Consider the following 18046-nt stretch of genomic DNA (forward strand, 5'->3'; position numbering starts at 1 on the left):
CGGAAGGAACAGCAGTAGGAGCTAGGGACTACCTCCTGGGTTCATGCGGTGTCTGTGGCCGCCTTCCCCCTCCCTGCCGTCGCCTAAGGAGTGGAAAGAAGTAGGGGCTAATTATTCTGACATCTCGGCAGAGTGGCATCAGGGCAGAATTCTGTCACAGCAGTGATAGCATATGACTCCATAGTAAGGTGATGTGCAGGGTGATGCCAAAGGCAGGGTGTGAGGCCACAGGAGCCACTTGATATCTAATTGACCTCGGTGAGTCCATGGTCTGGTGACATCACAACTTGATGAGAGTCATCTTGATACTGTGGAATGGTGTTGGCCCTTTAATGTCATGACAATAACGATCACATCGAGGCTTAATAGAAATATTAAGCTAATAGTGTTTCTATTTGTAGAAATCCCAAATAGTGTCATAGCAGAAGGGATGCAAACCCTATCCTTTATAGAGCATGTTGAGGAGGGCCTTATGCCAAAACTAGGTAATGATAAGAATATACTCAAGGAAGAGACTGATTATGTTTATATTTATCCTGTTATGGTGTCGAACAGGGCTTGGCAAACTTTCTGTGAAGAGCCAGATAGTAAATATTTTAGGCGTTGCAGGCCATAAGGTAAAATTGTGGATAATTTTTAGGCACTTATATAATAAGAGAGAAAACAAATTTCAACAAATGTTAATTGATTAAATCCAAAATAAAACAATAGTTGAGCACCTTTTTTTGTTATACAGGACTACTAATAGAAATGTAATTCTTTTTTTAGGGGGATAACATTTTGTTTAATTGGGGCTCACCATCAGAGTTCCCCATCATAAAAACCATGTCAAATGTTCGCCTGTTAGTGCTGATATGTAATGAGATTCATTTATTTCATCTTTGTAAATGTCTTATCACAATGATAGGTGCTGCCAAATACTGCCATTGACCCACAAACATATTCTTGTTAATTTTTATTTGTTTTTTAAAATTTCACAATAGCTTTAGCCTTATGGAAAAGTTGAAAGGGTAGCACAGAATTACTGTGTACCCTTCATCCACTTTCCCCTACTGTTCTTTTCCTATTTTTAAAAATTAATTAATTTTTCCCTTTTCCTATTTTTAACAGCTTTATTGAAATGTATTTTACATACCATAGTATTCACTGCCTTTGAATGTATAAATAATTTTTTTGTAACTTTACTGGGTGGTGCAGCCATCACCATAATCAGTTTTAGAACATTTGCGCTCCCTCCAATAAGATCCTTCATGCTCATTTATAGTTCATCCTTGTTCCCACTCCCAGTCCCCAGGTAATGACTAATCTATTTTCCATCTCTATAAATTTGCCTATTCTTGACATTTCATCTAAAAAAAATCTTACAATATGTGGTCTTTTGTGCCTGGCTTCTTTTACTTAGCATGATATTTTTAAGGTCCATTCCTACTTAGCATGTATCCGTACCTCATTTTTTCTTGCTGGATGGTATTCTATTTTACGGATAGAACACACTTGTTCTGTCTCGTCACTAGCTCTTAGGTTGTTTCCAGTTGTTGGCTCTCACTACTAATGCTAAGAACATTTGTGTACAAGTCTCCCTGCGGACATATGTTTTCATTTCTTACTGGTAGATACCTAAGAGCAGAATTACTGGAACATGTAGCAAATTTCTGTTTTAAGTTTTTAAGAAACTGCAAAACTGTTTCCCAAAGTGGCAGCACTATCTTGCCTTTCTTTCCTCCAGCAATGTAGGAGGATTTCTGTTTCTCCGAATCCTTGCCAACATTTGTTATTGTCTTTTTATTATAGCTATTCTAAATGGGTGTGAAATGATAACCCGTTGTGATTATAATTTGCATTTCCTTAACGACTAATGATGATGAGCATCGACTTGTGTGCTTATCAGCCAATTGTGTATCTTCTTTGGTGAAGTGTCTGCTCATATATTTTTTCCATTTTTTAGCTGAGTTATTATCGTTATTGTTTTTTTATTGTTGAGTTGAATGCATCGTTTATACGTTTTAGCTACAAATCCTTGCCAGCTATATGATCTGTGGATATTTTCTACTCGTCTGTGGCTTGCTTTTTCACTTTCTTAACGGTGTCTTTGGAAGTGCAGAGGTTATGAATTTTGATGAGGTCCGATTTATAATTTTTCTCTTTTGTGAACCATGCCTTTGGTGTTGTACATTTTTTAAAGTGTACAGCTTAATTATTAGCAATGTATTTTATTTTATTATTTCATTTTAAATATTTTATTTATTCATGAGACAAACAGAAAGGCAGAGACATAGGCAGAGGGAGACGTAGGCTCCCTGCGGGGAGCCCAATGTGGGACTCGATCCCAGGACCCCAAGATCACACCCTGAGCCAAAGGTAGATGCTCAACCACTGAGCCACCCAGGTACCCCTATTAGCAATGTATTTTAGAGTCATGTTACCATCACCACAGTCTCATTTTAGAGATTTCCATCACCCTGGAAAGAAACCTCGTGCTCATTTGCAGTCACTCTTCATTGCTACTCCCAGCCACAGACAACCAATTATATATTTTCTGTTTATATGGATTTTCAATTTCTGTGTTTTCATGCAAACAGAAAGATACAACGTGGTTTTTTGTGTCTGCCTTCTTTCACTTAGCATGTTTTTGACCTTTTTCCAAAGTTTACTATGTATCAGTTGTTTGTTCCTCTTTATAACTGAATAGTATTCCATTGTATGGCTATACAATATTTTATTTATCTGTTCATCGGTTGATGGGAATTTGGGTGGTTTCTGCCTTTTGGTTATGAATAACGCTTCTCTAAACATTCGTGTGCAAGTTTCTATGCAGACTGTTTTCATTTCTCTTGGTACATACCTAGGAGTAGAATTGCTAGGCCACATGGCAGCTCTGTTTAACTTTGTGAGGAACTGCCAAACTTTTTCTACAACAGCTGCACCATTTTACATTCCTACCAGCAATGTATGAGGGTTTCAATTTCTCCATCTCTTTACCAACTCTTGTTAATGTCTATCTTTTTTATTATAGCCATTCTAGTGTGTGTGAAGTGGTATCTCTTTGTGATTTTTGTTGTTTTGACTTGTGACAGCATGGGAAGTATATAAAGCTTGTTGACATTACTTTTGGTTCAAGCAGTGCTGTTCAAGTGTTGAAATGACTTTTCTACAATGTGAGTTTCACAAAGAAGTGCTGTTTTGCCTTGTTATTTTAGGTTGAATTAATTAAGAAACATTATCAAGTCTGCAGTGAAAGCTTGTTTCTAGAGCCATTCAGTGTCTGATAATAGTGGTTGAGGGCAGGTTGTCCAACAGTTTAAAAATGTAAAAATCATTCTACCTTTTTTCCCAGATAAAAACACTACAACTAGACTTAATTTGGCCTACCAGATGCAGTTTGCTGATGGCTGGTGTAGAGTGAAAGTGTCTTGTATGTAGTAGGTGTTCAATAAATATTTATCTTGTTGATTACAGAGATAGAGCAGGCTAGTTGTGTAATATTCACCCAGGATTGAATATAGTAAGATTTTACCTTAATACACCAAGGAATTGGATTTGATTGCCAAGAACAGTTGGAAGAACAACTCAGTACCTCTCCTACTGAGTGACTTGTTTGGGTTTTCTTATTTTATAGATGGTGTCTTGTACTTTTATTTATTTTTCTTTAATTAATTGGTTTTCTTATTTTATAGATGGTGTCTTGTAGTTTTATTTATTTTTCTTTAATTAATTATTTTTAAATTTCATTTTACTTTTTCTTTGACACAACGTGGAAATGAACTTTTAATTCTGAGTCCTTTGAGGCTAAAGGCTAAGGTAACCCTTGCCTTTTTGAAGGCTGAAAGACAAACAGATCTATAGGGGAGAAAGTTGCTTTTGTCTCTGGCCCCAAGTTATGGAGGAACAAGGTGGTTACTGTTTCTCTATCAAGAGTCAAAGGAGGCCCCTATTAGAGACTGAGTCCCTTGTTGCTCATATGATTAAGTGTTTCCTGTTTGCCATTTCTACTTATCACCTAGATTTTAGGTCCTAGAACAAGCCAAGTTCATCTTCTGGACCTAATAAGGTGAAGAATAACATTTATCGATTACATGTGTCAGATACTGATCTTATCTCATTTAATCCTTCACAACAGCCCTACGAGGTAGGTACTATTATCCCTCCAGTCCCCACCTATTTAAAAATGAGAATGCAGGTTCAGAGAATCAAAGTAGTCTAACATGCCTAAGGCCACACAATTTAGTAAAAGTTGAAGCTAAAATTGAAATCCAGGCCTAAAGCCCTAGCACTTAACTACTACAAAATACTGCTCAGTATTGCTGAATATGAAATTATGTATAAATGAAAGCCTCAGATAATACAGTACTAAGTTCTGTAGCTCTTTGGGCTGTAACTCTACTTCTGATGGTATGAAAGTGACATGTTTTTTTGTGCTTTAGAGCAATGTTGTTGTCTAGAACTATTTGTGATGATGGAAAGGTTCTATATCTATGTTGTTCTAGTATGGCAGTGTTAACTTTAAAAATTAAACTGTCAGTTATTTTAGCAGCAAAAAATGGATTTATTCAGGAATAGCAGAGAATCACAATTCAGGACATGCAGGCTACAACAAAACCATAGACATGTCTGGAGAAAAAAGGTGAGGAATGTGGTTTTGTAGAGGAAAGAAGGGGAGGATTTGGGGGCTGTTTTAAGCAAAAAGCCCATTGAAGTAAACTGGGAGCTTGAAGGGTAGTGGCTTTTTACTGATTGAGTTGTGACAGTCTCATTGGCTGGGCCATTTCCACCCAAGGAGAAAATCTTTCTTCCTTCTGCTGGCATAGAAAAAAATAGACTTCTTCCTGTTGGGAATAGGAGATATGTTGGGAGTTCTGCAATTGACAAGTGGTATGGTGTGAGAGCCTCCCTTCTGGCCTCTTGACTCCATTATAGGGATGTTACCCTTTATTAACTTTCACAGTAGCCCCTGGTCACATTGAGCACTTGAAATGTGTCTAAGAACTAAATTTTAGATTTCATTTAATTTTAATTACTTTAGATTTGAACAGCTAAATGTGGCTAGTGGTTGTCATTTTGGGCAGTGGAGAGAGAGGCAATTTTACCCCATGTGCCCCTTTCTAATTATCACTAACTATTTTACTCAATGCAAATATTCTTTTCATAGTATAACTGGAAGCAAATATATTCTATAGTAAAACAAACTTGAGGACACCTTACACAGGGTGAATGCAAACCAATGAACTGTGTAACAGGCTCAGAAATATGTTCTGGGTTATCCAGAAAAAAACTCCTCCATCCCTACCACTTACTGGATAAAGTTTGAACAACGGGCCTAAAGACACTTTGCAATTCATTATTCAAAGATATAAATCGTTTATGTGGCTTATTGCAAACACTTCACAACTGCCAGTTGCCTGGTTTAAGAGGAGATGTTTTAATCTGTGGCTATGATATTTTTTAAGCACATGTTTTGGTGTTAAGGATGAATGTCTTTGGTATTACATCTCACTGGCCTATTTACACCTTCCCCATTTAAAATCTGTCCCTTCATACAACCAGCTATTATAATAAAACATTTTATTTACTTATTCCTTGGGTTTTAGCCTCCATGTTCTTGTTTCTCAGTTATTTGCTTTATAAGTGGTTTCTTTTTTAAACTCTTTAATAAAAGTCTCATATGTTGTAGAAATAGTACAGAAAGACTCCTTATATTCTTCATCCAGTTTGTCCCAATCATTATATTTTATATGATCATAATACCATATGAAAAGGAGGAAATTGTTTTTGGAGTTATATGTGTGTACATGTTTCTTTATCACATGAGTGGATTTGTGTAACTATCTTTGCAACCAAGATACTGAAATATTCCATCACTGGAAAGCTACCCTTTTACAATCACATCCACCACTTACTCCATCATCCATACTCCTGACAAATACTGTGTTCTCCTTCTCTATAATTTTGTCATTGTGAGAATTTTATATAAGTGGAGTCATAAAATATGTGACTTTTTCATTTTTTTACTTCATAATGACTTTAAGATCCATCCAAATTGATATGTGCATCAACAATTTCTTCTTTTTTTATTGCTGAGAAGTATTCCATGCCTTGGATATAATAAAAGTAGAGTCAGGTTCAACCCTTCTCCTATTGAGGGACATTTTAGTTATTTCTAGTCTGGGGCTATTACAAATAAAAGTGTTATGAACGTTTGAGTATAGGATTTTGTGTACCTAAATTTTTATTTCTCTGATATAAATGCCCAGCAGGGCAATTGCTGGGTCATATGGTAAGTGTATGTTTAATTTTTAAAGAAACTGACAAATGATTTTTCCAGAGTAGCTATACTATTTTACATTCCTACCTGCAATGTATGAGAGATCTAGCTTCTCTGCATCCCTGCTGGTACCAGTAGTATCATTGTTTTTATTTGAGCCATTCTGATAGGTGCACAGTGATTGATGCCTTATTGTGATATTATCTCCATTTATTTCATGGCTATCATAGTCAACATTTTTTTATGTCTTTATTTGCCATTCCCATTTCTTCTTCAGTGAAATATTCCTTCATGTACTTTGCCCATTTTCTCATTGCATTGTTTGGGTTTGGTTGCATGTGTGTGTGTGTGTGTGTGTGTGTGTGTGTGTGTGTACTTGTGTGTTTTAATTGTCGAGTTTTGAGAGTTCTTTAAATAGTTTAGATACAAGTTCTTTGTCATATATGTAATTTGCAAGTATTCTCTAGCAGCCTATGGCTTGTCTTTTCATCTTATTAATAGGATTTTTTTCACAGAGTAAGAACTTATTTGCGATGATATCCTATTCGTCGATTCATTTCTTTCTTTTCTGTATTGTGCTTTTGTTGTTCTGTCTAACTCTTCATCAAGCCCTGGAGCCCAAAGACTTTCTCCTAGCTTTTTTCCTAAAATTTTTCTAGTTACATTTTACCTTTTTTAAAAGATTTATTTTTATTTTTATTATTATTATTTTGTTTACATTTTACATTTAAGTCCACAATCCATCTCCAGGTAATTTCTGTATATTGTGTGAGGTTTGAGTTGAGATTAATTTTTTAAACTATGGGTACCCAGTTGTTTCAGCTTCATTGAATTGCTTTTGCACTGTGGTTTTAAAAAATGAGTATGCTTAATTTGTATAGGCCTATTTCTGGGTTTTTCTGTTCTGACTCATATGTCTCTCTATGTGTCTGTCACTCTGCTATGCCCTAGAGTCTTCATTACTGTAGGTCTATAATAAGTTTAAAAATTGGATAGAATGATTCCTCCTACTTTATTAATTTTTCAATAGTGTTTGTTTCTTTTCCTTTTCCTATGTTTTAGAATAATCTTTGCTTATATCTAAAACAAATTTTTCCTGGGATGTTGATAGGAATTATATTAGACTTGTATATCAATTTAGGGAAAATGGATCTTTACTATGTTGAGTTTTCCGATCTGTGAATGGGGAATGTCTCTCCAAATAGATTGTATTTTATTCATTTTCTTGGCATTGTGTCATTTTCAGGGTACAAGTCCTGTACATATTTTTTTGAAAATTCTAACTATTTCATTTATTTGAGTGACTCTTTTTTTTTTTATTTGAGTGACTCTTAATGGTGTTGTATTTTTATTTTTGGTTTCAATATGTTCGTTGCTAGTATATAGTGATGCAGATGATCATCTTGCACCTTGCAATGATTCTGAATTTGCTAAGTTTTGGAGGTTGTTTTTTGTTTGTTTTGGTTGATTTCTTGGGATTTTCTTTGTAGACTTTTTAAAATAAGATTTTATTTGTTTATTCATGAGAGACACAGAAAGAGAGAGGCAGAGATATAGGCAGAGAGAGAAGCAGGCTCCATGCAGGGAACCCAATGTGGGACTAGATTCCAGTACTCCAGGACCATGCCCTGAGCTGAAGGCAGATGCGCTTAACTGCTGAGCCACCCAGGCATGCCATCATTGTAGACTATCTTGTCATCAGCAAATAGGAACAATGATATTTCTTCCTTTTTACTCGATATGCGTTTTATTTTTTCTTTTCTTATTATTCTGTCTAGAACTTCTAGTATGTTGAATAACAATGGTGAGAGTTGAACCCTGAAGTATTGGCCTTGTAAGAGCTGAGAAGTATTCACTCTTTTATTTTCTGGAAGAGATTATGTAATATCAGTATTAATTCTCCTTCAAGTGGTTGGAGGAATTCTCCAGTGTGATCATCTGGGCCCAGGGATTTCTTTTTTTGGAGTTTTAAAAGTGCAGATTCAATTTCTGTGATAGTCATAGGACTACTCACATTATCTATTTCATATTGGGTGAGTATGTATTTACAGTTTTCAAGGAAGTGGTCCAATCTATCTAAATTGTAAAATTTATGTGTAAATTTGTTTGTAGTAGTGCCTTGTTATCTTTTTGAAGTTTGCAGAATCTCTAGTGATATCCTCTGTCTTATTCTGACATTAATTTGTGTCTTCTCTCTTTTTTTTCAATTTGTCACTATTGCTAGAGGATTCTTGCTTTTATTGATTTTTTTTTCAAATAATTGGCTCTTTATTTCATTGATTTTTATTTTTCAATATCATTGATTTTCTGCTTCATCTATTATTTCCTAACTTTTGCTTTCTTTGGGTTTATTTTGCTCTTCTTTTTGTAGTTTTTAAGGTGAGAAATTATATTTTTAAATTTGAGACTTTTCCTTCTTTCTAAGGTATGTATTTAGTGCTATAAATTTCCCACTCAGCAGTGGTTTAGCTGCATGTCATATTTTTTTTTACTGTGGTAAAAAATACATAATATGAGATCCACTCTCAACAAATTTTTAAGTATACGTGACAGTTAACTATAGGTTTGGTGTTGTACAGCGGATCTCCAGAACTTTTTCATCTGGCATGACTGAAACTCTATACCCATTGAATAGCAATTCCTCCACTTCCCCCTCCACCCAGCCTCTGGAAACCTCTGTTGTTCTTATTTCTGTTTCTTTGAGTTTGAATACTTTAGATACCTCATGTAAGTGGAATGAGGCAGTATTTGACGTTCTGTGACTAGATTATTTCACTTAGGATAATGTCCTCAAGGTTCATCCAAGTTGTAGCATATGACAGGATTTCTACTTATATGTCAGACTAATAGTCTATTGCATATATATGCTACATTTTCTTTATCCATTCATCTATTGATGGACATTTAGGTTATTTCTACCTCTTGGCTGCTGTGGGTAATGCTGCAATGAACATGGCAGTGTAAATATCTTTCTAAGATCCTGATCTTTATTCTTTTGGATAAATACCCAGAAATGGGATTGCTGGATCATATGGTAGTTACACTGTTAATTTTTTGAGGAATTGCCATAGTGTTTTACATAGCAGCTATTCTATTTATTCATTGCCATCAACAGTGCCAAGGCTTCCAGTTTTTCCACATGCTCACCAACACTTGTGATTTTTTTCTTTTTTTAAAATAATGGCCATCCAAATAAGTGTGAGGTGATACCTGATTGTGGGTTTGATTTACATTTCCCTACCAATTAGTGATGTTGAGCATCTTTTCATATACCTTTTGGCCATTTATATGCCTTCTTTGGAAGAATATCTATCCAAATCCTTGGCTCAGTTTTAAATGAAGTTACTTTGTTTTTTGGGGTTTTTTTTTTTTTTTTGCTATTGAGTTGTAGGGGTTCCTTACATATTTTGGATATTAACCCCTTATCAAATACATGGTTTAAAAATATTTTTCTCCTATCCTGTAGGTTGTCTTTTTGTTTTGCTGATTGTTTCCTTGCTCAACAAAAACTTTTTAGTTTGATATAGTCCCACCTGTCTGTTTATGCTTTGGTTGCCTGTGCTTTTAGTGTCATATTCAAGAAGTTGTTGCCAAGACCAATATCATGAAGCTTTTGTCCTGTTTTCTTCGAGGTATTTTACAGTTTTTGAGCTTATGTTGAAATCTATAATTTTGAGCTGATTTTTGTGTATAGTATAAGATAAGGGTCCAATTTTTCTTTTGCATGTAGATGTTGTTTTCCCAACATTGTTTGTTGAAGAGACTATCTTCTCTTCATTGTGTACTCTGGTCAAAAATCATTTGACCATAAATGTGTGAGTTTATTTCTGGGCAGTGTGTTCTATTCCACTGGTCTATATGTCTGTCTTTATGCCAGTGCCATACTGTTTTGATTTCTATAACCTTGTAATATATTTTGAAATTAGGAAATGTGTGGCCTCTAGCTTTGTTTTTCTTTCTTAAGATTCTTTTAGCTGTATGAGGTCATTTTCAGTTTCATATTAATTTTAAGATTGTTTTTTCTATTTCTGTAAAAATGCCACCAGAGGGGATCCCTGGGTGGCGCAGCGGTTTGGCGCCTGCCTTTGGCCCAGGGCGCGATCCTGGAGACCCGGGATCGAATCCCACATCAGGCTCCCGGGGCATGGAGCCTGCTTCTCCCTCCGCCTGTGTCTCTGCCTCTCTCTCTCTCTCTGTGACTATCATAAATAAATAAAAAAAAAAAATTAAAAAAAAAATGCCACCAGAATTTTGATAGGGATCATATTCAGTATATAGATTGATTTGGATAGTGTGGGTTTTTGTACAATATTGTCTTCCAATCCATGAACATGGAGTCTTAGAATTTATTTGTGTCTTTGAATTCCTTTCAGTAATGTTTTGTATAATTTACAATGTACCAGTCTATCACCTCCTTGGTTAAGTTTTTTCATAACTTTTTAAAAATTATTTTTCCTTCTATTTTAATGAAATAATTTTCTAAATATTTTTTCAAATATCTATCTCATTGCTATTATATGGAAATATGACTGATTTTTTTGTATGTTGATTTTGTATACTATAAAAACTTTATAGTACATACTAAATTCACTTATTCTAACACTTTTTGTGGAGTCTTTAGGGTTTTTACATATAAAGTTATATGATGTTGTTGGACCCTAGCTCGCGGGTGCCAACGCGTCCCGGTGCACGCCCCAGAGACTCAGACCCCAGACAGGCAGATGCAACAAGCAAGAGGGTTTATTGGACGTTTGCGCAAACGGGCTCTCCGAGGTGGCAGAGCCCCGATTAGCAATTACAGGCATCTTTTAAAGGCAAAAAACTGCGGGAGTAGCATAGCATTGATTTCTTGAAGGTCAGCACGACCATGTTCAGGGACTTTCCCAGTCAGGGCGAGGGGAGATAGTTTCTTTTTTTATCTCGCAAAAACTGAATGTTTTTGTTACTTGAATTCTTATCTCGGAAAAAACAGAATGTTTTTGTTACTTGAATTCATGGGAGGCGCCTGGATGAGCTGCCTCAGGGTTAGGCCTTGTCCCACTCGCGGGCGGGGGTTTCTTCAATGTACAAACAAAGCTAATTTTATTGCTTTCTGATTTAAGTCTTTTTAAAATTTATTTAGCCTAATTGCTCTGGCTATGACTTCTAGTACTACATTGAACAGAAATGGTGACACTGGGTATCCTTTCTCATTCCTGATCTTAGAGGAAAGCTTTCACTTTTTCACCATTGAGTATATTATCTGTGGAATTTTTATATATGACCTTTATTATTTTGAGGTAGTTTCCTTTTATTCTTAGTTTGTTAGAATACTCAACTTTTCAACATAAAAAGGCGTTGAGAATTTTTTCAAATGCCTAATCTGAATCTATTGAGATGATCATGTGGTTTCCCTCCTGATTCATTCTGTTAATGTGGTGTATCACATTAATTGATTTGTATATATGTTGGGTCATCCTTGCATCCCAGGGAGAAATTCTACTTGGTCGTGGCGTATGATTTTTAAAAATATGTTATTAAATTTGTATTCCTCATATTTTTGAAGATTTTTGCATCTATAACCATCAGGGAAATTGGCCTGCAATTTTCATTTTCCCTAATGTCTTTTTCTTGTTTTGGTATCAGAGTAGGGCCCGCCTCACAAAAATAGTTTGGAAGTGTTCCCTCATTTTCAATGTTTTGGAAGAGTTTAAGAAAAATTGTCTTCAGAAATTATTTTTTAAAGATTTTATTTATTCATGAGAATGAGAGAGAGAGAGAGAGAGAGGCAGAGACACAGGCAGTGGGAGAAGCAGGCTCCGTGCAGGGAGCCTGACGTGGGACCCGGTCTCCAGGATCAGGCCCTGGGCCGAAGGCAGCGCTAAACTGCTGAGCCACCCAGGCTGCCCCAGAAATTATTTTTTAAAAAGAATAAACCTAATTCTCTAAGAATTAAAGAATAAATTTCAGGGCACCCGGGTGGCTCACTCATTTAAGCATCTGACTCTTAATTTCAGCTCAGGTTATGATCTCAGGGTTGTGAGATAGAGCCCCTCATCAGGCTCTGTGCTGAATGGAGGTCTGTGTAAGAGTTTATCCCTCTCCCTCTGCCCCTCACTCCCTGCTTGTGTGCTCTCTCTCTAAATAAATACATAAACAAATAAATAAATACATATAAATAAATAAAAATAAGTAATACTTTAAAGGAAGTTACTTCTTTAAATGTTTGATAGAATTCACCAGTAAGTCCATCTGGGCCTAAGCTTTTCTTTGTTCAGTTTTTTGATGACTGATTCAATCTCCTTACTAGTTATACTTCTGTTCAGATTTTCTGTTTCTTCACAATTTATTATTATTTTTTTATTTTTTATTTTTTTCACAATTTCGTATTGATAAGTTGCATATATTTAGGAACATAATCATTTCTTTTAGCTTGTCTAATTTGTTGGCATATAGTTTTTCATAGTAGTCTCTCATAATCCTTTTAATTTCTGTGTCATTGGTTATGATATTTCCTCTTTCATATCTGATTTTATTTATCTGGGCATTCTATTTTCTTAGCTTATGTAGCTAAAGATTGTCAATTTTGCTGATCTTTTAAAAAAAACACCTATTAGCAATTGATAAACCTCTATTTCTGAAGCTACATTTTCATATTTAGCTCCTCAAAAAAAAGAGAGAGAGGGACACCTGCATGGTTCAGCGGTTGAGCACCTGCCTTCGGCCTAGGGCGTGATTCTGGAGTCACAGGATCAAGTTCCACATCAGGCTCCCTGCATGCAGCCTGCTTATCCCTCTGCCTATGTCTCTGCCTCTCTCTCTCTCTTTTTCTCTTATGAATAAATACATAAAATCTTTTGAGAGAGAGAGAGAGAAAGAGAGAGAGAGAAAGGACAAATAAAATCACAGACAAAAGAGATGAAATAACAACCGATACCACAGAAACACGATTGTAAGAGAATATTATGAAAAACTATATGCCAACAAATTAGACAACCTAGAAGAAACAAACAAATTCCTAGAAACATATAACCTACCAAAGTGAAGCAGGAAGAAATAGAAAATTTGAACAGACCAATTACCAGCAAGGAGATTGAATCAGTAATCAAACTCGCAACAAACAAAATTTGAGGACCAAAAGGCTTCCCAGACCAATTCTACCAAACATTTAAGGGTTTAATATCTATACTTCTCAAATTAGTCTAAAAAATAGAAGAGTAAGGTAAACTTCCAAATTTATTCTATGAAGTCAGTATCACCCTGATACCAAAACCAGATAAAGACAACACAAAGAGTGAGAGAGAGACAGAGAGAGAGAGAACTACAGGCCAATGTCTCTGATGAACATAGATGCAGAGCTCCTCAACAATGGAACAGAATAGAAAACCCAGAAATAAACACACAATTAAATGATCAATTAATCTTCCACAAAGCAGAAAAGAATATCCAATGAGAAAAAGACAGTCTCTTAAATAAATGGTATTGGGAAAACTGGTCTGCCACATGCAAAAGAATGAAATTAGATCACTTTTTACACCATACACAAAAATAAACTCAAAATGGATTAAAGACCTAAATGTGAAGCCCAAAACCATAAAAGTCCTAGAAGAGAGCACAGGCAGCAATGTCTCTGACATCAGCCATAGCAACATTTTTCTAGATATATCTACTGCGGCAAGGGAAAAACAAAAACAAAAAGAAACTATTGGGACTATATCAAAATAAAAAGCTTTTACCCAGTGGAGAGAACAATCAACAAAACTAATAGGCAACCTACTGAATGGGAGAAGATATTTGCAAATAACATATCTAATAAAGGGTTAGTATCCAAAATATATGAAGAAGTTATACAACTCAATGCCCCAAAAATGAATAATCCAATTTAAAAATGGGCAGAAGACATGAACAGACATTTCTTCAAAGAAGACATCCAGATAATCAACTGACACATGAAAAGATGTTCAGCATCACTCATCATCAAAGAAATGCAAATCAAAACTACAATGAGATGTCTGTCAGAATGGTTAAAATAAAAAACAACAAGAAACAACAAGTGTTGGTAAAGATGAGGAGAAAAAGAACACTCACGCACTGTTGGTAGGAATGCAAACTGGTGCAGCCACTGAGGAAAACAGTATTTAGTTTCCTCAAAAAGTTAAAAAATAGAGCGTTACCTGGGTGGCTAAGTTGGTTAAATGTCTGACTCTTGGCTTCAGTTCAGGTCATGATCTCAGGGTTGTGAGAGTGAGCCCTGAGTTGGACTCCACTCTCCTTCTTCTTCCCTCTCCCTTCCCCGCCTGCCCTTTCCCCTGCTTTCCCACTCTTTCAAATCAATTAATCATTCAATCAATCAATCTTTTAAAAGCTAAAAAAAAGTAAAAAAAATAATAAAATAAAAGTTAAATATAGAGGGGTGTCTGGGTGGCTTAGTGGTTGAGCATCTGCCTTCGGCTCAAGTCGTGATCCTGGGGTCCTGGAACTGAGTCTCACATCAGACTCCCCGCAGTGAGCCTGCTTCTTCCTCTGCCTATATCTTTGCCTGTCTCTCTGTGTCTCTCTTAAAAAAATCTAAAGAAAAAGAAATATTAAAAGTTATAGAACTATCCGATGATGCAGTTATTGCACTTCTGTGTATTTATCCAAAAAACCCACAAAAACACTAATTCAAAGGGATGCATGCACCCTTATGTTTATAGTAACATTATTTGTAATAGCCAAGATATTGAAGCAGCCCAAGTGTCCACCAATAGATGAATGGATAAAGAAATTATCATATATATATATTTGTATATTATATAAATGGAATATTATTCAACCATTAAAAGAATGAAATCTTGCCATTTGCAACGTCATAGATGGAGCTAGATTATAGTATAATGCTAAGCAAAATAAGAGAAAGACAAATACCGTATGATTCCACTCATATATGTGGAATTTAAGAAACAAAACAAATAATCAAAGGAAAAAGAGAGAGAGAGAGAGAGAGAGAGAGAGAGAGAGAGAAACCAAGAAACAGACACTTAACTCTAGAGAACTGATGATTACCAGAGGGGAGGTGGGTGGAGGGATGGGTGAAATAGGTGATGGGAATCAAGGAGTGCACCTGTCATGATGAGCACCAGGTGTTGTATGGAATTGTTGAATCACTATATTGTACACCTGAAACTAATATTACACTGTGTTAAGTATACTGGAATTAAAATAAAAATTTCATTAAAATTTTTTTCTTGTGTGATTCCAATATATGTATCATCTCACTTTGGTTTCTGTTGTCTTTTCTTACTCAACCTGAGATGTTGAGAATTTTTGTATGTTGAGTGATTTTCCATTGTATCCTGGACATTTTGATCATTACATTATGAGACTCTGGATATTCTATTTTAGCGTATCTGATCTGAGACTGCTCTGAGACTGCTCTGATGAAAGAATGGGGGCATGGCTTCATTATTGCCAGATGGAGGCAGCATTCAAGGTTTCCCACTCACCATTCATTGATACTAGGGTAGGAATGGGGCATATTATTATAACTGGGTAGGGGTAGAATTTCAGGCTCCCCACTAGACCTCTGCTGACAGAACCCTGGCTTGGAGAGAGAGGAGCATCTTGCTACTGCTCATGGCCTCCTTTTCTATCATGTTCTGGGGGCTTCATTGCTGCCAGGCAGGGATAAAAGTACAAGATACCCGCTAAGCCTCTTCTGAACCTGCCTCAGAGAGAGGAAAGGTGGGTGTGTGACTGTTTACTGCCAGATGAAGGTGGAGGTCTAGGCTCTGCACTTGGTCTTCACTGATGGGTGTGGAGTAGGGGCCACAGTTTTTTTCTTTGGTGCTTGTCTAGAGCAATTATTGTCTAAAAGGTTACTGTCTTGGGTCACCAGGGCGGCTCAGTTGGTTAATTGTCGAACTCTTGATTTTGGCTCAGGTCATGATCTCAGGATCTGGAGATTGAGCCCTACATTGGGCTCTGAGCTCATTGGGGAGTCTTCTTAAGGATTCTCTACTTCTCCCCCTGCCCCTCCCCCTGCTCGTGTTCTCTCTCTCTCTCTCTCTCAAGTAGATACATCTTTAAAAAATAAAATGAAAAGGTTTCTGTCTTGCTAGGCTACCACTTTCCATTCCTTTGGCTAGAGCTTTTTTAAGGGTCTATTTTCATCTGGACCCATTGGTATTTCTGAGTGGCTGGCTTCTCCATCACTGGGTCCAGGATGCATTACTCAAAAACAAGACCCAGAGAACTTACTTGAGTCTTGAGGTCCCTAGCCAGACTATCTTCTCTCTACCTTTCAAAGCTATATAATATACAAATGTTGTATGTTAATATATGCTTGTGTTATTTTATATATTTTATATATGTATAAAAATAATATATATTTATAAATATAAATATTTTTATATTTAATTATAAATATAAAATTATAAATATAAATATTATATATATTTATAAATATAAATATATAAATATAAAATATAATATATTTTATATATGTATATTATATGTATTTTTATACATATATAAAATAGCATCCAGTGTTTGGTATATGTTATATATATTATAATATATATATATATATATATATATATATATATATATATATATATAAAATGTTCAGTGTTTTTAGCCATACTGATTGGGAAGAATAAAGAAAGTGTGTTTATTCTGTCTTTTCTTAGAACCAGAAGATGTATAAGGGGTTAAAGAAACATGAATTCTGTGTTAGTTATAGTCTTTCTCCCTGTAAAAATGTAGTTAAGAATGTATAAAATCACTCGGACTCCTACCCCCATTGGTGTACTTTTGTCTGTGTGGATATTTTCACACTGTGATAAGATAAATTACTCTTTAATTTTTAATGTAAAGTTTAGTACTGTGAATATATTTACGTTATCATGAAATAGATTGCCAGAACTTTTTTATCTTAAAAAACGATACCCATTAAACTCAATACCCATTAAACAACAATTTACCTTTTTTCTAGTCCCTGGCAGCCACCATTCTACTGTCTGTCTATGAATTTGACTAGTTTAGGTATCTCATATAAAATAGAATGATACAGTATGTGTCCTTTTTGACTGGCTTTTTTTCACTGAGTGTAGTGTCCTCAAGGTTCATCCATGTTGTAGCAGATGACAGGATTTCCTTCTTTGTATGGCTGAATAATATTTTATTATATATATATATATATACACACACACCTCATTTTGTTTATTCACTCATCCACTGATGGACATTTGGATTGTTTCTACCTCTTGCCTGCTGAGAATAATGCTGCTGTGGACACAGATGTTCAAATATCTCTTCAAGACCCTGATTTCAATTCTTTTGAACATACACCCAGAAATGGAATTGCTAGATCATGAGGAAATTGTATTTTTAATTTTTTGAGGAACCTCCAGTATTGCTTTCCATTTGTGGTCGTACCATTTTATAATCCTACCAACAGTGTCCAAGTCTTCCAGTTTTTCTGTATCCTTGGTAACACTTGTTATTTTCTGTAGCCACCCCAATGTGTATGAGGTGATAGCCCATTGAAATTTTGATGTACATTCTTCTGATGATTAGTGATGTTGGCATTTTTTATATACTTGTTGGTTATTCAGATAATCTTTGGAGAAGTGTCTATTCAAGTCCTTTGTCCATTTCAAAAATCAGATTATTTGATTTTTTGTCTTTGAGTTGTAAATGAGTTTATTATGTGTTCTAGATATTAATCCCTTAATGGCTATATTATTTGAAAATCTTTTCTCACATTCCATAGATTCCCTTTTCAATGCGATGATTGTGTACTTGGATGCACAGAAGCTTTGAAGT

At 35.4% G+C, this 18046-nt stretch overlaps 1 protein-coding gene across 2 annotated transcripts in view; it reads left to right on the forward strand.

The window, feature by feature from the left end:
* Positions 1-18046, forward strand: part of ATG4A (autophagy related 4A cysteine peptidase) — a 55476-nt gene that overhangs the window by 268 nt on the left and 37162 nt on the right. The gene's annotated exons all lie outside the window — the stretch shown is intronic.

The sequence above is a fragment of the Vulpes lagopus genome, chromosome X, assembly GCF_018345385.1.
Source record: "Vulpes lagopus strain Blue_001 chromosome X, ASM1834538v1, whole genome shotgun sequence".
Taxonomy (NCBI): domain Eukaryota; kingdom Metazoa; phylum Chordata; class Mammalia; order Carnivora; family Canidae; genus Vulpes; species Vulpes lagopus.